General features: G+C 38.6%; 1 protein-coding gene and 1 pseudogene across 1 annotated transcript in view; both read left to right on the forward strand.

The window, feature by feature from the left end:
• Nucleotides 1–22,348, forward strand: part of TCF7L2 (transcription factor 7 like 2) — a 460,229-nt gene that overhangs the window by 39,763 nt on the left and 398,118 nt on the right. The gene's annotated exons all lie outside the window — the stretch shown is intronic.
• Nucleotides 1,635–4,636, forward strand: LOC138169487 (cell cycle checkpoint protein RAD17 pseudogene; annotated as a pseudogene).

Raw genomic sequence — 22,348 nt, forward strand, 5'->3', positions numbered from 1 at the left:
TACTTCCCTAGCATAGTTTTGGAAAACCCAGAGTTACCTTCATTCCATGATAATGCATCAAAGTAAGATTTAGTAGTCAAGTGTGGTCTAGTTACTGGTGTGACCAGTGCTACCTAAACATTCTGCCTTTGAAGCACTGCTGGTCTGAACCTTCAGTCTATTACCAACAATACTGTGCTAAAGTTTGATGTAGCATCACAAACTGCTGCTCACCAAAGGAGAGCAATCATTATGATATTGGCTTCCAGTTACAAAGAACTTTGTGGTTACCAAGCATTCTCACATCATCTCATTTGATGTCCTTTGATTTGTACAATGACCAGTTTGAGATTGGTAGTTACCAGTATTATTATGTCCATTTTACAGATTAGAAAGCAGGCTTAGAGCCTTGCCTAAGGTTACATAGCAGTTTGGCCCCAAACCTAGGTCTTCTGACTGTTCCACTATACCGTGCTATAGTAAAGATACTGGTTCTAATTTCTTCTCTGCAAATTATATTTTGTATTAATGTTCAAGGCTATATCACTGGAGTTTTAAAGACTAGTTTAGGGAGATTTCTTAAAACACTAGCCTCACCTAGAGATTTGGGAATATGGTTGCCAAGTGATCAGGTGGTTATATGGGATCCGAGAAAATAATGTCATTTTCTATAAAATGGATTTTTGGCAGATTAAAATGCATTTAAAAGCAACTTTTAATGAAAATTTGTTTTAAATGGAGGCATTTCTTGCAATGATGATTGTAATGATTTGCAGACAGGTGATAAGTAAGATGCTTCTGTTTAGGCTTTGAAGCACAGCTCCTAGATATTTTGTGAATCATTTTTATTTTAACTGATGTCTTCTGGCACTCAGTCAACTTTGTCCCCGATAATTCATTAGCAATGATAGCTGCTCAATGGTGAGATTGGAATCAGTGTAGTACACAATCATGTTAAACACTCAGATCTCCTAATTAATGGCTTTTCCGTATGGAACAGAGAGCTCGCTCCTCTTCCCTGAGGGACTGCAATTTCATGGTTCCTAATGATGGCTAGATTATATTATCTGGATCACTTGGGCTGTGGGTGACACCAGCAATGTTCAGAAGTGTGTACATCAGATTTAAGAGGAGAAAATCCCTCCGGAACCCTAAAAATAAAAAAGAGGAGTTAAAATATCTGTTTCTAATTTTCATTATTATATTACTCTTTTACATGACTTGGGTGTCAGTTTCAAGTTTTAGTCTTTCTTAGATCTACCTTCTTTCCACCCCCTTAACCTTTCCTCTCCCTATCATCATCCAGGTTAATGTTTGTAGAAACTATTTGTTGTATGCAATGAACTAATTTATTTGAAGCATTTGTTTTCATTAAATCTACTGGGATTGTTATTTTACATAGTGTTCACAGAACCATATTTTGATTGGTATCTTTTATTTTATTTGATGATCCAAATAAAACACTTCATTCCAAAGTACAATGGTGAAATTTTTTTCATTTTCAGTTGTTTCACTTATCACCTTCTCCTATGGGAAGCCCAATTATACATCTTAGGTTGGGAGAAAAAAGAAACACACAAATAAACTAATTTAAGAAATTTTACCCCCCTGCTGGGAGGTGGGGCCTCAGCATGGGCTCCCAGCTCGGCCCCCGAGTGCCGTTTGGCTGCCGCCTCTGCATTTGGGCCGTAGCCACCGCCTCCCCCGGGAGGGGGGGATGCCTCACGGTCAGTGCCCGCTGCCCGCAGGTGATTTATATTTTAACATATTGCAGATTCTATACTATGGATGGGAACTATCAAGGTTTATGATGTCGAAAACTTCTCTTAGATGAAAGGTAGCTTCCACAAAGATAACCAACTGGGTAGAACCTTCATTTGATGATTTTGTTGGAAACACAGACATCTCTTCTGCTCTTACAACTTCATCTCTGGGAGTAAATAATTTTCATCAGAGAAGAAAAGATTTGTCTTCCTCATTGAAAGTAGCAAGTTTCTAGCTAAAAAAAAAAAAAGGAAAATCATTTTCCTCAAAACAGAGTAGTGTTGAAGCAAATTTGAATGAAAATCTATCTGAAGATGAACCATGGGTAGATAAATACAAACCAGAAACTCAGAATGAACTTGCTGTTCATAAGAAGAAAGTCGAAGAACTTGAAACCTGGTTAAAAGCTCATGTTCTTCAGAAGCAACCAAAATTGGGTGGATCTATTCTAATAATTACAGGTCCTCCTGGATGTGGAAAAACAGCAACTCTACAAATACTAGTTAAGGAGCTTGGTATTGAGGTGCAAGAATGGATTAACCCTGTGTTTCTAGACTCCAGAAAACATGATATGAAGGATGGGTTTAATCGTGAATCAAGCTTCTACATGGTTCCTAGTCAGTCTCAGATGACTATTTTTCAAGAGTTTCTATTGAGAGCAAATAAATATAGCAAACTACAGATGCTTGGTGATTGTCTTCACACTGATAAGAAGATTATTTTGGTTGAGGATATGCCTAATCAGTTTTATAGAGATCCAAGTGCTCTACATGATGTACTAAGGAGATTTGTGCACTAGGACGATGTTCTCTTGTATTTATATTCTCTGATAGTCTCAGTGGAGACAGTAGTCAGAGATTACTATTCCCCAAAGAAATTCAGGAAGAGTGTTCTATATCAAACATTAGTTTCAACCCTGTGGCACCAACAATTATGATGAAAGTTCTTAGTAGAATAGCAGCATTAGAAGCTAATATGGGTGGAGGAAAAATTGTTGTCCCTGACAAGCCATCTTTAGAATTGCTTTGTAAAGGATGTTCTGGTGATATAAGAAGTGCAATAAATAGTCTTCAGTTTTCTTCTTTTAAAGGTAGTAATTCAGGGGACACCAATTTTGGGTCAAAGAAAAAAGGGATATCTTCAGTAAAATCAGATGCTTTGTCGTCAAGAGCAAAGCAGAGAAAGAGATCTAATTGTACTTTGGACAATCAAGAAGTCCAGGCGATTGGTGGCAAAGATGCCTCTCTCTTTCTTTTCAGAGCTTTGGGAAAGATACTGTATTGTAAAAGAACATCTCTAACAGAATTAGAATTTCCCCGATTACCTTCTCATTTGTCAGAGTATGAACGGGACACATTACTTGTTGAACCTGAGGAGGTTGTAGAAAAGTCACACATGCCTGGAGAACTATTTAATTTATACCTTCACCAAAACTATGTAGATTTCTTCACTGAAATAGAGGATCTTGTGAGAGCCAGTGAATATATGAGTATTGCCGACATCTTCTGTGGTGACTGGAATTCAAGGACTACACTCGGAAAGTACAGTGCATCTGTTGTAACAAGAGGTGTGATGCATTCCAACAAATCCAGAGGTTTTGCTTATTGCCATGGAGGAGGAGCAAGCTTTCGACCCTTGCACAAACCTCAGTGGTTTCTGATAAACAGAAAGTATCAAGAAAATTGCCTGGCAGCAAAGTCACTTTTTTCCAGTTTCTGCTTACCCCCTTTGTGCCTTCAAACACAGCTGTTGCCATACCTGGCTATGCTAACTAATCCAATGAGAAATCAAGCTCAGATTGCTTTTATCCAGGATGTTGGAAGGCTTCCCCTAAGGAGATTTTTTGGAAGATTGAAAATGGAAGCTCTAACTGATAAGGATTCTGGAATGTTAGACTCTGCCAGTGATGATGAGGCTAATTTTGATGAAACACCACCAACAAAGCTACTTATGCACATGGACAAAATCAAAACTTCAGAGACTGGTACAGAAGCCTCCTTATTTCTTCCTTCAAGTCAGACTAGTGGAACAGATCTGCCTGCCAGCCAACCACAGCCTGCTACAACTCAAGGATTCATGGAAGAAGAGATCACAATAGAGGAATATGACAGTGATGGAATGTAGCCAAATATCTACCTGATGGTCACATGTTCTCTTTCAGATTCATTTTAATTTTATTTAGTGATAAATGAAGTTATTTGAATAAAGTTAATATGCTTTCAGTGCTATTGAAATGATTGTATTGTTAAAAGTCCACTTGTATGGTGTATTGTATAGTCTATACTTGCATAGTGCATATAGTATGTACACTTGTATTACTGTACAAGGCCATTTATGGGACCAGCTGTAAAAAGGAAAAAATATAAATTCAATCAGGCTTTAAAACGTTTAGCTTAAATCTGAACCTTTTTTAGTTAAAGAAGTATTGCTAATCAAAAGACACAAGTATTTTTATGGAAAAGTTATGAAGTTTTTGAAACAACTAGTTAGTAAATAGTAAGACCTTTTAAGTTATTTTTTGAAAAATTCCACTAGTATTTATTTAGTTCTATAGGTGGTGTACAGTGGAGAGATCAACATTTATGAGCAGTTCGTGTGAAGGTTATACTAAATATAAAAAATGTGAATGAATAATACATAATTTGGGAATATTGTACATATATAAATGGTAAAACTAAAGTAGTTCACCTGTAAACTATTGAAGATGTAAATAAACTTAGAGCCTTGTTACAATTTTGTTTTTTTTACCTGTCTATTTTTATAAATGTGTAAAACGTGAAAGCCTATGTTATGTGATTTTTCGATAAATTATGCAAATATCTACTAAAATGTATCACATATTTTAAACAAAAACATTAAATACTTTTTATTTCATCAGTAAAAAAAAAAGAAATTTTAAGTTCCCTTTCTATTAATAATTCCAGCATTTCTTATTCTACATTGCAAGTTTGATTTGGGTCATGTTGAAAGATTGATGACATTTGCAAGTGTCCTGCTATAAGCTGTTTTTGAATGAGTGATTCCTTTGGGAGCTCTTCTGTATGACCCCACTGATGAGCATTGTGGAGTAGTGGATAAGGCACTCCTGGATTTGAAGGTGGGAAGACTAAGGTTCAAATCCTACCTCAGACTAGCTGTATGTCCCTAGGCAAATTGTTTAACTTCTCTGAGTCTCAGTTTCCTCATCTATAAAATGGAAATAATAATATGGTGTCTACCTCACAGGGCTGTTGTGAAGATCAATTGAGAAAATTTATGTAAAGTACTTTGCAGGCTGTATAAATGTAACTATCATTATTATTATTATTTGTAAAATGAAGTGGTTGGGCCATGAAGTCCCTTCTAGCTAGAAATATATGATCCTATTATTAGCTTAATAAATGCTAGATGACTTCTGAGAACATTACCCTTTGTGAAAGGTACTCAAATTTAAGTAAGAAGGACTGAAGTCAGATAAAAGAAAGCCTGTCCTAATGGGAAGATTTCTTAGATAGTCTCTGAATTACAGTAAGTCTGAGTTGGAAGATACCTAAAAGAGGCAATGACAGCATAGTAAAAAGAACACTGAGTCTGGAATCCAAAGCCCCAGATCCAATTCTGGTTTAGCCACTAACTTGCTATGTGAGCTTGAACATAGCATTCAATTACTGGAGACATCCCCTGCCCTCATTTGGAAAATTAAGGTTTAGGATTAGATAGTCCTAAGGTGCCTTCCACCTTTGACATTCTATGATTCGATGATAGCATTCAATCTCCTCCCTAAACAGATACACAGAGAGGGAGAACAACTCCTTAAGGATCACACAATTTAAGAAAGTGACAGGGGACGGGCTAGGTGGCATGGTAAAAAGAGCACTGACCCTGGAGTCAGGAGGACCTGAATTCAAATCTAGCTTAAGATGCTTGACACACTTACTAGCAATGTGACCTGGGGCAAGTCACTTAATCCCAATTTCCCTACTTTCCGAAAGAAAGAAAGAAAGAAAGAAAGAAAGAAAGAAAGAAAGAAAGAAAGAAAGAAAGAAAGAAAGAAAGAAAGAAAGAGAAAGTTAAGTGGCAGAACCTGTCCTCAGACCTAGTCCTTACTACAAGTCCACAAGACTTGATGAGATGGAAATAAGTTCACTAAAAGATCTTTAAAACTAGGTCTGAAAGTCTGGGCTAATTAGTCAGGTTTGGGCTCTCCTGAAGGCAAGAGGATGATCTTTTAAAGTTCCTTCCAGTCTTCCTCATTCCATCCTTGATGATAACTCATACTTCTCTAACTCCCTACAACTTATATGCCTTTTTTTCAATAACCCCAAGTATGATGATCGCACCTTTGTTCCCTTGCATAGATGGTCCTCCAGGCCAATTAGTCAGTCAACAAGCATTTATTAAGCACTTACTATATGTCAAACCAAGACAGAAACAGCCTCCAGGCAACATATATTTTTTTTCTTTTTGGGGGGGGAGGGGGAAGGTAGAGCAATTGGGGTTAAGTGACTTGCCCAAGGTCACACAGCTAGTTTTTGTGTTAAGTGTCTGAGGCCGGATTTGAACTCAGGTCCTCCTGACTCCAGGGCTGATGCTCTATTCACTGTGCCACCTAGCTGCTCCTAACATACATTTTTTTTTAATTAAGCAATCTGGGTTAAGTAACTTGCTCAAGGTTACATGGCCAGTTATTTCTGGGTGTGGTGCTGAGTGTCTGAGCCCAGAATTCGATCTCCAGGTCATCCCAACACTGGAGCTGGTGCTCTTACTTGCTGAGCCTCCTGGCCGCCCCTCAACATACATTTTTAATAACATATAAATAACTAGTTGCATACCAGATATCTATAGAATAGACTTGAGGCAGCTGGGTAGATAGAACAGCAGGCCCAGAGCCAGGAAGTCCTGAATTCAACTTCAGCCTTAGACACTTACTAGCTGTGTGGCCCTGGGCAAGTCACATAATCTCTTTTGCCTCAGATTCTGTAAAATGGGGATAATAACAGCAGCTACCTCCCACTGTTGTCGTGAAGATCAAATGAAATATTTGTACAATACTTAGCACAATGCCTGACATACAGGACATGCTATATAAATGTTAGTTACTATTGGTAGATGGAAGAGAAACCATTAGCAGCTGGTGGAAGTGAGGGGAGGTACCAGAAGAGGCCTCTTGCAAAAAGTGAGCCTTGAGCTGAGTCTAAAAGATAGCTGAACAAACCAAGAGAGGATGAGTGGGTGGTGCATTCTGGGCATGAGAGACAGAGGGTGAGAAGGCACTGAGACAAGAGAGGTCAGTGTAGATGAATCTCTGTGTGTGCTAGGTAGGCAAGTGGAGGGATATTTGAAAGGTATGTTGTGAAGAGTTTTAAATCCCCCCCCCAACTTCCCAAAATATTACAAATACTTGGTCTTGGAGGTAATGGGGAACTATGGGTGCTCATTGAACAGGAAGGACGGCATAGTCAGATGCTTTAGAAAAATCCCCCCTGAGAGGATTGGATTGGGGAGAGCAGAAGGAAAGACCAGTTATGAGGCTATTACAAGAGATGATGACGGTTGGAACTGAGATTGTGGCTCTGTGAGTGGTGAGAATGGCACAGGCATGAGAGATGCTTCACATTTAAGGCTGAAACACATGGTCAGGTGTGCAACTTCTGACAAGTGTCTCAATGTATCAATTACTGGCCAGAATGTGTACCAGATAAGGAAAAAAAAACAGCAAACCACTGTGGATAACTATAATATTGACTAGAACCACATAGGAGAGATGTACAGGGTGCTATAAGAAATTTGAGAGGGGGTCAGGGAAGACTTCATGGAAGAGGAGACACATGAATTAAATGTCAAAGGATAGAATGAGCAAAGACCCCCATTGGTGGGACAAAGATGAGAAAAGGAAGTGGGGCGTGGTGTGAGCTCATTACAATGTAGAGGGCATAAAAGGGGAGGGGAGGTGACTTAGGAGATGTGGTTAGAAAGGAAAATCAGAACTAGACTGTTGAGGGCCTTGAATGCTGAGTTAGGGAGCTTGTACTTTAGTCAGTAAGCAGTGAGGGACCACTGAAGCATGTTTTGATCCACCTGAGAACCAGATAGATGAATGAGGGCTCAGATAAACAAGACTACCCTATTCATACATTTTGCCAACAAGGAAATTAAGGCAAAGAGAGGTTAGTTTTCCAAAGGTCTCATTTTCCCTGGTCGAAATGGTGCAGTTGATATATTCATGGATGAGAATCAGTACATTATATAACAAAACTCAATAAACACTGAAGATCATATAAGCAATAGCAGTTAGCATTATAGTAATGACTACCATTTTTCAAATTATGGTACTATGGTACTATCCAAGGTTCAGATATGTATACTACACCTTTTCCAAAAAAAAAAACACAAGAAAGAAGGAAAACAATAACTGGGCATGAAACAAGACTGCTAAGAGAGTGACTGAGTGAGAAATATGGTAAAGAAATGACAACTGAAAAAACTCAGACTTAGAGAAGTGATTTGAGTTCAATTCTGGCTTCAGACACTTGCTAGCTGTGTGACCCTGGGCAAGTCACTTAACCTTGTGCCTCAGTTTCCTCATCTATAAAATGAGCTGGAGGAGGAAGTGGTAAAGTACTCCAGCATCCTTGTCAAGAAAAACCCAAACAGGGGCATGAAGGGTCGGACATGACTGAAAAAGGCTAAACAACATCAACAACACAGTTTCTGACCAACCTGGCCAAAATAAATGTTCCCTAATATCTGTGACCCTCGTGTTATATAAGTACTGGCTCCCACATTTTCTTTGGACTAAAGCACTGGAAGTCGTGCAGGAGGGATTATCTTGTGACTCAGATTCTCAGGATGTCAGGGCTGGAAGGGTCTCAGGGAGCATCTCATTCAACCCTGCTCTTTCACAGATGAAGGAAGGATCAGACAGGAGAAGTGATTCATTCATGCAAGGTCACATAGCCAATAATGGTAGACCCAGACCTCAACCTTGAGAGGTAGCCATGGTGCAATGGAAGGAGTAATGATTTTGGAGTCAGAGCCTACAATATCAAATCCCATCCCTGTCATTTACGATCTGTGTGACCTTGGGCAAATCACTTAAATTCTCTGGTCTTCAATTCCTCATTTTAAAAAATGAGATGGGCTCCGAGGTCCCTTCTATAAAGTCTTAAGTCAATGTTTTTTCCCACTGTACCACCTACTCACCCCAGCCCCTCCCCTATCACCGCATGAACAGGTCCCTTGGAAAGCAAAGAGGAACTTAAAGAATTCATCATGCTAAGTATGATTTTCTTGGTGCAGGGGAAACTTAACAAGTGTTTGTTGACTGCCTGGTGGAATTAGCTGAAAGGACAGAAGAAGCCCTCATGTTTTACCTGCCTGATTTGGTCACTGAGATATTCTCCCATCTTAATAGGGAGCTGAGAAACTTCACAAGCTTTCCCTCGTTGGAATGCATAGCACAATGAATTTGTACCCACGGAGCCTTCAGCACTGATATTTCAAAACCTACAGCACACTAAACGTGAAACTTTTGTTCAAATTTCAAGGATTTTGATAGCCCAAGTGAATAGACACTGCCTATTGATTTTTCCCTTACAATGACTCTTGGATAACCTATTTTCTCATTTATTTTTAACGACAGCTCATGAGATTTTGCAGCAATTCTGCCCAACCTCCTAATATCAAAATCCCTCCTTGACCCTGAAAATTGTAATTCTGCTATAGATCACAGCTGCTGAATATTACCTTTTACTAAGCTGGTTAAATAAAATATGTCCAAATCACTAGATCCCACAAGCCGTGGACTGCAATTCTAATGATCCAGGGGCTGTTGCTTCCGCCAGTGTGTGCTGAAAAGGCTGGTGCTCTCGCCTGTCCAACACCAAAGTGTGGGAATCGAGAATATCGGCCGGAGTTTGGAATTTAAGAAGGAGGAGAGAAAAATTGTTGGTCTTCAATGATTTTCTTGTAAAACTTTTACAAGGGAGAGTTGGGCTGTTTGATGTGTTCCATACAATCAAATGCTGGGCAAGTCTATCGCAAAGTGGCTCCAGTTTTCTCAGGAGTGGAGGAGGGGCACATTGTGATGTGTGGCAGGTTTGAAAATCCCCAAAGTCTCACACCCTGGTGGGTCAGATTACATTCAATGAAAGAGGAGAAACATAATACGTAAAAACTGTAATGGACCACAAACCCAGCTAATTCCTTCATTTCCTTCCAGCCAGCCAACTTCAGGGTCCACATTTCGCCCCCCATGGATGAAAGCCCTCCGGGATTTAGAAGTGGTGGAGGCTAAAACTCTGTGCTGATGAACTGCGTGAAACTTGTCAAGCAGCAGAAAGGTTCTCAGTGGAGGACTTCTTCAAGGGAGCCCTGGAACCTTTGGCCTCGGGGGCCTCAGGGACCATGGGAGGGTTAGTGCCTCTCAAAAGAACCCTTGTAGTTATTCCGTGCGACCTGGCGGGAGGCGTCAGTTTCAGAGAAGTCATTTTCTCTTCCTTGACTTTAGGTGGTTCCAGGGGAGTTTAAATATTTCAAAACTGGTACTTAGATCATTAAGTCATAACCTCTAGCTTTTAGACCATCTACTTATATCATTCAGGCCGTCCCCATTACCAATATGGTAATGTTTCCTGGAGACCCTTATTCATTAAAAAGGAATAGAGAATTCTTAATGGCTCTTATTCAGCAGAAATAAAGTTTCTCTGGACAGTGGCCATCGGAGCAAATTTGAAATGCAAGTGATATGTGCGTCTCCTCTGTGGGCCTGAGGAACTTGGCCTCTGAGTTTTCTATCTGCCCTTGTACTTCCATGAAACCTCTAGACCTGCCGCCTTCCATAGCAATGCATGGAAGGTGGTTATTTGGCAGCAGGTGGGCCTGATGGAGTGTGTGCAGGAAATCTGCCCAATGTTGTTGCAGAGAGTAAGCCTGGATGAACAAAAAACTGACCACCTCACATTTTTAAAAAATCAGTCAATCAGTGGTGTTTAAAACCAGTAACCATCAGTTAAATTTCTAAAAATGACAAATGAATTATCATTAATCCCCCAAAAACACCTTGCATTTAATCTCAGGATTTAGAGCTGGAAGATACCTAATAGATCTGCCCAGATTCTTCATTTTACAGCTAAGAAGACTGAGGTCTACAGAAGTGACTTGCCTAAGGTCACACAGGATGTAAGGATCAGAGTCAGGATTTGAACCTAGACCTTTTCATTCAAAACCTAGGGTTCCTCCTCTACATCAAACCATTCCTCTCCCCACCTAACACAAACTTTGTTCACACTAGTGACTTTATCTAAAAAGTTTTCTTTCCTTCTTTTCCACTCATCCGAACCCTACTCATCTGTAGGTATACTTATTTGTTCGATTAAGTTTTTGATTTCCCCTTCCTATTCTACAGACAGAGTGCTATAACTTACCCATTTCTATCACTTAGCATAAATGGGTTGGTATTCTTAGTTACCTTGTCTTGCATATATCTTATCTCTGTAACTACAGTTTAAATTCTCTCAAAGGAAGGACCTTTTTCCATGTCATCTGTATAAACTCTGGATTTTTACACAAAGATAAATAGTTGATTGTGAGAAGATCATCATGCAAGATTAGTTAAAGGAACCTGGGGTATTTAGCCTAGAGAAGAAGAATGGCACTCTTCAGGTACTGCTGCTGTGTACAAGAGGAATTGCACTTGTTTTCCTTGGTTCCCAAGGACAGAGGGGAGAACCATGAGTGGAAATTGCAGAGAGATTAATTTGGGCTTGATATAAGGAATATGTTCAAAATAAATAGAACTATCCAAAATCGGAACCAGCTGCCTTACAAAGACAAAGTCCTCCCTCACTGGAAGTTTTCAAGTAGAGATTAGATTCAGGGGTAGAGAGCCTGTGGCCTCGAGGCCTCATGTGGCCCTCTAGGTCCTCAAGCATGGCCTTTGACTGACTCTAAACTGCACAGAACAAAGGAGATTTGAAGTTTGGATTCAGTCGAAGGGCTGAACTTAAGGACCTATAGGGCCACAGGTTCCTCTCTCCTGTAGATATCTCTTTGTTGGTAATACTTCCAAAGGGGATATTGGTCACATACAGGTTCATCTCTCTGACTCCTGAAGTCATTTCCATTTAATTTTTTTTCTGCTTTGAACTTAAATAATAAATAAAATAGACATTTCCACATACAAAGCTGAACAGAAAAGGAGGATTGTATATGATACAGTGAACCTCTATTACATTTTGTTTTTCCTTTTAAATATACAACAAATTCAGCATAATAACTCATTTTTAAATAGCATTTTACTTTTTCCAGTTGCATGTAAAGATAGTTTTTAGCTTTCATTTTTATAAGATTTTGTGTTCCAAATTTTTCTCCCTCTGACCCTTCCCTCCCTCCTCCCCAAGACAACCCCCAAGTAATCTGATATAGTTTATATGTACAATCACATTAGACATTTCCACAATAGTCATGTTGTGAAGGAAGAAACAGAACAAAAGGAAAAACCATGAAAAAAACAAAAAAAATTAAAAGAAATTAATTAATTAAAAATTAATTTAAAAAATTAAAAATTAAATATGCTTCCAATCTGCATTCAGACTCTGTAGTTCTTTCTCTGGATATGAATAGCATATTCCATTATGAGTCTTTTGGGATCGTCTTGGATCATCGTATTGCTGAGAAGAGCTGTCTATCAAAGCTGATCATCACACAATGTTGTTGTTACTGTGCACAGTGACCTGGTTCTTCTCACTTCACTCAACATTAGTTTATGTAAGGCTTTCCAGTTTTTCTGAAATCTGCCTGCTCATCTTCTCATATAGGACAATAGTGTCCATTACATTCACAGCATATAACTTTCAAAGCTATCCTGCTTCTCTGTGTTTCCTTTTGTCCTTCCTGCCATTCTCTCCTGTACATTAAAAAAAGTTTCAATAACTCTCCTTTTATTCTTTTATTTTTTTGTTCTCTTTGTTTGTAACCCTACCACTACTTCCCTCTTCCTCCTATCTTACTAACCCCAATAAAAAAGGAAAGAAAAGAAAAATCCTTGTAACAAATAGGCATTATCAAGCTAAACAAATTCCCATATTGATTGTGCCCCAAAATGTATGTCTCATCTCATTATGCATCTTGAGTCCATCACCACTTTGATAAAAAGTGGAGAACATGTTTTATCATCAGTGCTCTGAGATTATGATTGATTATCATATTGATCAGAGTTCTCAAATCTTTCCAAATTTCTTTTCTTGGTAATGTTGTATTAAATAAATTGTCCTAGTTCTGCTCACTTCTCTGGACTTCAATTCATGTGTCTTCTCAGATTTCTCAGAAGATATCCTTTTTGTCATTTTTTTATGGTGCAACAATATGCCACTGTTTTTATATACCATAATTTATTCATCCATTCCCTCCACTGATGTATAGTTTCTAATTCTTTGCTCTAACACAACATAGAGAGGCTCTCAGAAAACAAAATGGATAATTTTCATTGTGTAAAATTAAAAAGGTTTTTGCACAACCAAAACCTTTTCAGTGCAGCTAAAATTAGAAAGGAACAAGCAAATGGGGAAAAGTCTTTGCAGTAAGTTGCTCTGATAAATATCTCATTCCCATGATATATAGAGAACCATCCATGACTAAAAACCATTCTCTAATTCATAAGTATATGGACACAATTTACAAAGGAAGAAATCCAAGCTACCATTAGCCATATAAAAATACTCTTTAAAATGCTCCAAATAAAATGGATAAACCATTGGTTAATTTGATTTTTAAAAAGGAAAGAAAACGAAATTAATGGTATCAAAAATGAAAGGAGTAAATTCATCACCAATGAAGAAGAAATTAAGACAATTGTAATAATCTGTTTTGTCCAATTATGTGCCAATAATTGTGAAAATCTAAATGAAATAGATGAATATCTACAAAAATATAAATTACCCAGGTTAACAAAAGAAGAAATAAAATACTTAATAATAGAATCTTAGAACAAGAAATTGAAGACGACATCAATGTACTTCCTAAGAAAAAGTTGGGGAGGGGGGGGTGCAGAGCCAAGATGGCAGAGTAGAAGCAGGACCTCCCTGCTGCTCCTGCTTCCACCTTCCCCAATCCATGTAAAAAGGGGACTCTAAACAAACTTTGGAGCAGCAGAACCCACAAAATGACACAGAGAAGCTAACCTCCTGCCGAGGACAGCCTGGCAGACCAGCAGAAATCAGCCAGCCCAGCATTCTGGGAGCTGAGCCCAACCCCACACCAAGGCTTTAGCCCCAGGGCTGACCAGCCACAGCCCAGCGCAAGGGACTCCAGATCAGCAGCAGCTGTGGCCTTTTCCAGATTTATCAACACACAGATGCGAAGGACAAAGTGAGAGGTCAGTGCAGTCTGGACTTTGGGACCCAGTAAGTGGGAGTGCATGGCTTTTGCCCCCGGGGCGAGTAGCCGCTGAGGTGCCAGCACAGCTAGCCAGTGCCATGTGGCAGCTTCAGCTCTTGGCCTGCAGAGTGTAGGGGGACCAAGCACCAGTCTGAGGAGTAATTGCTCTTGTTTTAACCTACTTGGATCTGGATTGCAGTCTAGGGTGGAGATCCTGGGGTGTATATCCAGCTTGCCAGAGCGTGTGGAGGCCTGAGAGAGGGCACCCATCTAATACCTCTGGCAACTGAGAAAACCCCAGCGTTTGGGACGAAAGCTCCCCTGTCTGGTGGCAGAATCCTACTGTGGCAAAAAGCCCAGGGGTCAAGTGACTGAGGGGTGACATGACCAGGCAAAGAAAACAAAGCAGACAGAAGATTCCAACATTAGACTCCTATTTTGGGGACAAAAAGGAGCAAAGCATGGAATAGGAGGAAGACAGTGAAGTCAGAACTCCTGCACCAAAAGCTTCAAAGGAAAATACAAGCTGGTTACAGGTCATAGAGGACCTTAAGAAGCAGATAAGAGAAGTAGAGGAAAAATTGGGAAGAGAAATGAGAACAATACAAGAAAATTATGAAATGAGAGTCAACAGCCTGACTGAGGAAAATAACACTTTAAAAAACAGGAATATTATAGCCAGGTTCCGGAATTCCCAGATTAAGGAGAGAATATTACAAGCATCCAGGAAGAAACAATTTGAATATTGTGGAAACACAATCAGGATAACCCAGGATCTGGCAGCTTCTACACTGAGGGATTGAAGGACTTGGAATATGATATTCCAGAGGTCAAAGAAGCTTGGATTAAAACCAAGAGTCACCCACCCAGCAAAACTGAGTATTTTTTCAGGGGAAAATATGGTCATTCAGTGGAATAGAGGACTTTCAAGCATTCTTGCTGAAAAAAACCAGAGTTGAACAGAAAATTTGACATTCAGATACAAGAAGCAAGAGAAGCATGAGAAGGTAAACAGGGAAAAGAAATCATAAGGAACTTATCAAAGTTTAACTATTAACATTTCTACATGGAAAAACAATAATTGTAACTTATGAAACTTTTCTCAGTAGTTGAAGGGAATATATATATATATATATATATATATATATATATATATATATGTCTATATATGAGGGTATATGGGCATATGAATACATATGCGAATGTGTGTATATATGTTTACAGGTATACATAGATAGAGAGCACAGGACCAATTTAACAGGAAGGGATGATACTTAAAAGGTGAAATTAAGAGGTGAGAGAGGAATATAATGAGAGGAGATGGGGAGAGACAGAATGGGGTAAACTATCTCATGCAGAAGAGGCAAGGGAAAATGGTTACAATGGAGGGGAAGAATAGGAAGGCAAAAGGGAATGGGTCAACCTTATTCCCATTGAATTTGGCTTGAAGAGGAAATGAAATACACACTAAATAGGGTATCTCAATCTCCAGGAGAGTAGGGGGGGAAGGGGATGAGAGGGGGGATGATGGAAGGGAGGGCAGGCTGGGGAGGAGGGAAGTTGGAAGCACCCACGTTTGAAAAGGGATAGGATTAAAGTAGAGAATAGAATAAGTGGGAGGTGGGATAGGAGGGAGGGAAATATAGTCAGTCTTTTACAATATATCTACTATGTTATTGTTTTGCATTAGCCATACATGTACATCCTTTAATGAACTGCTTATCTTCCCAGTAAGGATGGGTGACAAGGGAGGAAGGGAATGAATCTGGAATTCAAAGTTTTAAAATCAAGTATTCAAATATGTATATATATATATACATATATATATATTTGTGTGTGTGTGTGTATCTATATATGCATATATATATGTACTATTATCAATATTATTTTACATGCAATTGGGAAATAAGATATACAGGCACTGGGACATAGAGATCCACTGGAAAAGTCAAAAGGGGTATAAGAGAAAATATGGGAGAGAGCAGATTGGAGGAGGGGATATCCTGTGGGACTGCTATTTGGGGGGGTAGGGGAAAAATGGGGAGAAAATTTGTAACTCAAAATCTGGTGGAAATGAATGATGTAAATCAGAAGTTAATAAAGCATTTGAAAAAAAAAATTTTAAAGAGAAAAAAAAGTTCCCGGGAATTTATTTCACAAGTGGATTCACAAGTGAATTCTATCAAATATTTAAAGAACAATTAATCCCAGAACTATATAAGCTATTTAGAAAAACAGGCAAAGAAGTAGTCCTACCAAGTTCCTTTTATGACACAAATATAGTTCTGATACCCAAACCAGGAAGAACCAAGAGAGAGAAAGAAAATTAGAGACCAATTTCCCTAGTAAATATTGATGCAAAATTTTTAAATAAAATCCTAGCTAAGAGATTACAGCAATATTTCACTAGGACCATACATTGTAACCAGCTAGGATTTATGCCAGGAATGTGAGGCTGGTTCAATATTAGGAAAACTGTCAGCATAATTGACCATATCAATGACAAAACCAACAGAAATCATTTGCAGAATAAATGTAGAAAAACCATTTGATAATAGATGCAGAAAAAGCCTTTGACAAAAATGCAGCACCCTTTCCTACAAAAAAATAAACACTAGAGAGTATATGACAAAATGGAGCTTACTTAAAACTACTGACAACAAGAACTATTAAGAGTTTTTTTATTATTAATAAGAATGTGTCCATTAATTGGGGAAATGGATGAACAAATTATGTTATATGAATATAATAGAATCTAACTGTGCTGTAAGAAATTATAAAAGGGATAGCTTCAAGGAAACCTGGGAAGACTTGTTTGAATTGATATATTGTGAAATGATTGAAACTAGAAAGATTTATACAATAACAGAAACATTGTAAAAACAAACAACTTTGAAAGACTTAAAGGAGGAGAGAATTCTGGGAAGATGATTGAGTAGGTCAGAAAATTCCAGTCTCTTAAGATTTTCCCCCACAAAAGACATGAAATAGCACCTTGGGGTGAATACTAAGTAAGAGTAGGGGCATAACATGGGTCCTCTGGGACAATCAGAGATCTGGAGAAAAGTTCCAGGGTGAAGTTTGATACATGTGGAGAGTAAACTCCTCCAAACTAGATCCTAGTTCTGCTTAAACAACACATGGCAAGCCCTGGGTTTAGCTGGTTGGGACGCTGCCTTAGCCCCAGCCACATGAACTTTTACCCTACCCTCCCCAGGGACAGCCAAGGGTGCTGGGCTCTGAGCTAGGGAAGATTGAGGGAACCTCTGCTGGCAAGGAACAACAGACCAAGCTGTGGACACATGGCCAGGATCAAGAAGGAACCAGCACACACACGTTGAGTGAAGAGGCATTGGGTCTGGGACACCACTCTCAGTGAGCCCTTAGATGAGACTGGAGGTCTTGGTTCCAGTTCCAAGCCAGACAGGAGAACTGAAGGATATGAGGCTAGAGGCACCACCCCCACACCCTACCCCCCCACCCCCCATACCCTAGGACTAGCGGTAATTATAAAAACTGAGCTACAACAAATTTTTTTAAATGTATAGGCAAAGGAGAACAAATTCAACTATAGAGAGTTACAATGGGAATAGAGAATACTAGGGTTCATCTTCAGAGGAGGATACTGAAGCAAAGAAAACCTCTTCTACACCAAAGAGTAATGTCAAATGGTCACTTGCTCAAAAAGAATTCATAGAAGAACTTTAAAAAGACTTTAATAATCAAATGAGAGAGACTGGGGAAAAAATAAAAAAAAAAAAAAGAACAATCCAAGAAAAACAAGATTACAAAAAAGAAAGTCAACCAATTAGAAAAGGAATTGCAGAATCATAAGGAAGAAAATGACTCCTTGAAAATCAGAATTGGGCAAGGAGAAGTCAGCAAAATTATAAAAGATCAAGAAATAATAGAACAAAATATAAAGAATGAAAAAATACAAGAGAATGTGAAACATCTCATAGAAAAAACAACTGATCTGGAAAACAAATCAAGAAGAGAAGACGTAAGAATAATTGGACTACCTCAAAGTTATGATCAAAGAAAGAATTAGGTTACAATAATACAAGAAATAATTAAAGAAAATTGTCCCAAAGCATTAGAACAAGAGGGGAAAGTAGAAATAGAAAAAATTCACTGATCCTCACCTGAAAGAGATCCCATGAGGAAAATCCATAGGAATATTATGGTCAAATTCCCAAACCCCCAGCTAAAGGATAAAAATATTATGAGTAACAAGAAGAAAGCATGGGGCGGCCAGGTAGCACAGCGAGTAAGAGCACTGGCTCCAGTGTCAGGATGACCTGGGGATTGAATCCTGGGCTCGGACACTTAACACTCACCCATAAATACCTGGCTGTGTAAGCTTGAGCAAGTTACTTAACCCCAATTGCTTAGGGGTGGCCAGGTGGCTCAGAGAGTAAGAGCACTGGCTCCAGTGTTGGGATGACCTGGGGATCAAATCTGGGCTCAGATACTCAGCACCATACCCATAAATAACTGGCTGTGTAACCTTCAACAAGTTATTTAACCTTGATTGCTTTAGAAAAAACAAAAAACAAGAAGAAAGCTATTTAAATATCGTGGTGCTACAATGAGAGTCACATAAGACCTAGCAGTGGTGACACTAAAAGACCGCAGGTCTGGGAACATTACATATCAAAGAGCAAAAGAACTGGAGTTCTAGATGAAAATATCATACTGAGCAAAGCTAAGCATAATCCTGAATGAAAAAAATGGACATTTAATGAACTGTCAGACTTTCAGAACTTTGTTTAAAAAAAAACTGAACTTAATGGAAGATTTGGCATATAAGAGCAAAGAGAAATATAAGATACATACCAAAGACTAATTATAAGGGACTCATTACAGGCAGACTGTTTACTGTTTTAGGTATGTAAAATGTAAAACGTATGTCTAAGATTGTTATTAGTAGTTGGGTAGTTTGTAATAAAGATTGAGGTAGACCTGATTATGATATGACTTTAAAAAGAAAAATTATTTAGGAACAGTTAAAAAGAGTATTTATTTTATACAAATGAGGTGCAAGATAAAGAACAGTCCCAGAGGAATTAGATAGAGACAGAGGACTGGTAGTTCTGGAACCTTACTCTCATAAAAAATGGGTTAAAGAGGGAACAATACATATATAAAGACATGGATGGATAGATGGGTAGATAGATAGATATAGATAGATAGATAGATAGATAGATAGATAGATAGATAGATAGATAGATAGATAGATAGATAGATATACACACATATAAGTATGTGTGTATGTATACATATATATATATATATATGAGTATAAAAGTCTTCTAAATCCAGAAAGAAATAAAATGCTAAGGGGATAGGGAAGGGGGAGAGGATAAGGGAGGGCTCTCTAGAGGGGAGGGTGAAGGAATAGGTTAAATGGGGGTACAGAAGGGTCTTTAGATTTTAGGGAATGGGAGGATAAGGGAGGGATCCTTAGAGGGGGCTAGGTAAAGTAATAGAAGGGCAAGGTAGAAGGTAGAAATAAAGGAGAAGAGTTAAGAGGGATGGGAAATAAGAGATATGCACAAACATACAAACAAAGATCAGAAGTAGAATTTGTTAGGGAAAGTATATGTCTATATATGTATGTATGTATATATAAGTATACTTTTTCTATATATCTATATCCAAATCTAAATATATCTGAACTTAATTGTAACCTGAATAGGGGAGGGGAGAGGAGGGAGGCAGGAGGAAAGAAGAACAAAGTAAAAAAGTGCACAGTAGAAAACAAAAGAAAGCAAAGAAAAGATGGATAGTTCTCAACGCAATGCATAGTACTTATTATATAGACCTTCTTGAAATGGAAATTTATTGCTATATATTTTGAATCATCTCTTACATTCTGCTGTGTACATGGCATGCTTTTTTTTTCTTACTAGGTATTTAAGTTTCAATATTTAAGTTAACATGTTTCTTTTTCTTTTCTTATTATATATTTAATATTCAGTAATAACAAAGCAAAAAATGATTAAAATTTCATAAAAAGGAAAAAAGAAAAATAAAGACTTAAGTATTTTGATCAGTTCAATAACCAGGCACAGTTCCAGAGAAGCCATGTGAAAAATGCTACCCACCTCATGACAGAGAAGTGAGGGACTCAGGATGTGTGTATGTATGTGTGTATATGTATGTATGTATGTGTTTGTGTGTATGTATATATGTGTGTATACATATGTGTATATACACACATATACACATACATATTTCCAATGGAAGAATTTGTTTTGCTTGACTATGCATATTTATTGTAGGAGTTTTGTTTTTCTTTTTCCCCAAGGTGAGTGGTGAGGAGAAAAAGAGATTTTTGTTCATTGAAAAAAAAATAAACTTTGAAAAAGCTTCTATAAATACTTTTGTACATATTTTTCCTTTTCCTTTGACCTCTTTGGGTTATGGACTTAGAAGTGATATCTCCTGGGTCAATTTATAGCTCCACCAACATGCATTAGTGTACCTGCTTTCCCGTAGCCCCTCCAACAATTGCCATGTTTTTTTTTTCTTTGTCATCTTTGTCAATCTGATAGGTGTGAGATGAAAATGATGTCTTCTGATTCTGTGATTCAGTGAAATGCTTGTGGGTAACCTGGAATGATCAGATTGCTAAGAGGTACTAATGAAAACTAGCTCTAACTGGTCTAAATAATCCAAGAAAGGCTCCCCTTTTAAGAAATGACAACAAGGAAGAAATCAACATCTTTGCATGGTTTTATCCACTCTTCCAGGAGGCTGTTCTCAGCTCCATGCTTCTATGGATCAGCTGGGATTGAACATTGCTTCTACCTGATTTATTCTGTTTATGTAAATGTTTTACTCTCCCTTGACTAGAGAATGTTATCTCACTCTATGAGGATCAATTCAGAATGAGCTTTGATTATCTTCAATAAAACTTAAATTGTACTTCTAGGCCATCCTAAAAGGAGTTTAAATTTATTGCCAAGTGGCCTTCCCAATTGATAGCAATTTTCCCCAGCCAAAGCAACAGTCTAGCAACTCTCAGCAATCTGAGAGAGGCCATGAATGGAGAGAGGAATCTGCCTTAAGAGACACACAGTCAAGAAAGACTCCCCCTCCTGCTCTCTGTGCCCCTGACCCAAAGACATCCAACAAGTGGACACATATCAAAAAGCGGCTGATCATCTGGCAATTGTATGAGATTGCTCCTCAGCTTCTTCAAGGCTTTCATCTCTGGGGGCAAAGCAAGCAAAGGGGATGTTTTCCCTCACCTTCTGAGAGCTCAGGGAGGAGGTGCCGCACACTCAGCGCTAGCCATCCCTGACCCAGGTTACAGGGCAGGGCAGTCAGTGGCCTGTGACAGCTCCAGGCTGGGAGAAACTATTCCTATTGCTGTGACACCAAGGCCAGCCACCGACAGGGCCCCTCCACCCCAAGAAAAGGAAGAGTGTTCCATTACCGTACACTACTTTTTATTTTTAAACCAATGTTATATTTGGAAAGACATAATCCTGGGGAAATGATACTGAGAATAATAGCCAACATATTATCTTTCATGTGTGTGTGAGGTTTGTTTTTTTTCCACGTTTAAGGTTCCTTTGTTATTCACTCCATAGCAAGTCTCTGCACACACTCTTAAGCAGAAAATCAAAATATGCCTTAGAGCAATAATATTTTAATAAGCATGAAATGTCTTCAATGAGATAAAAGTATTATATGGTGTTTTGATATTGGGCTTTACTTAAAACCTCATTAAAAACAAAAAAGGACAATACCTTCCCTGCATTGGGGTGCATTGATGTATTTTTTAATTCAGGTAGGAGAAAAAGACCAGTTTAGGTCAATTATTCTAATTAAATGTCACAAATGAGTGAGCAACTAGCAAATGGACTTTATTATTTGTTGATCTCACTGTTCTCCATTGATTAGAAACAGTCACTAAAGACATATGAGCTGCCAAAGGTCAGGAAACTCCAATCTGAATAAACATCTAAAAGGCCTGGCTCAAGAGAAGCCTTTGGTGATGCTGGAACTTGGTTGTGTGACCATTGGGCACATGGCCCTAGGTGCAGTTTGCAGTGGTGCCAGTCCCAGGTCACCTCCTGGAAACGGGAAGAGAATCACTTGGTCAGTGGGAGCTGAACTTTTGGTTAAAGGCCAGACATTCTGATATGAAACTAATCTTGTCCTCTTCTCACATCTTCCCTTCCCCAGCCCCCAAACAGAACTTAATTTATACTTCAAAACAAAATGAGACTGAGGT

Source organism: Petaurus breviceps, unplaced genomic scaffold (genome assembly GCF_028583685.1).
Source record: "Petaurus breviceps papuanus isolate PSGF00001 unplaced genomic scaffold, PetGlider_PUasm1.0 37, whole genome shotgun sequence".
NCBI lineage: Eukaryota > Metazoa > Chordata > Mammalia > Diprotodontia > Petauridae > Petaurus > Petaurus breviceps.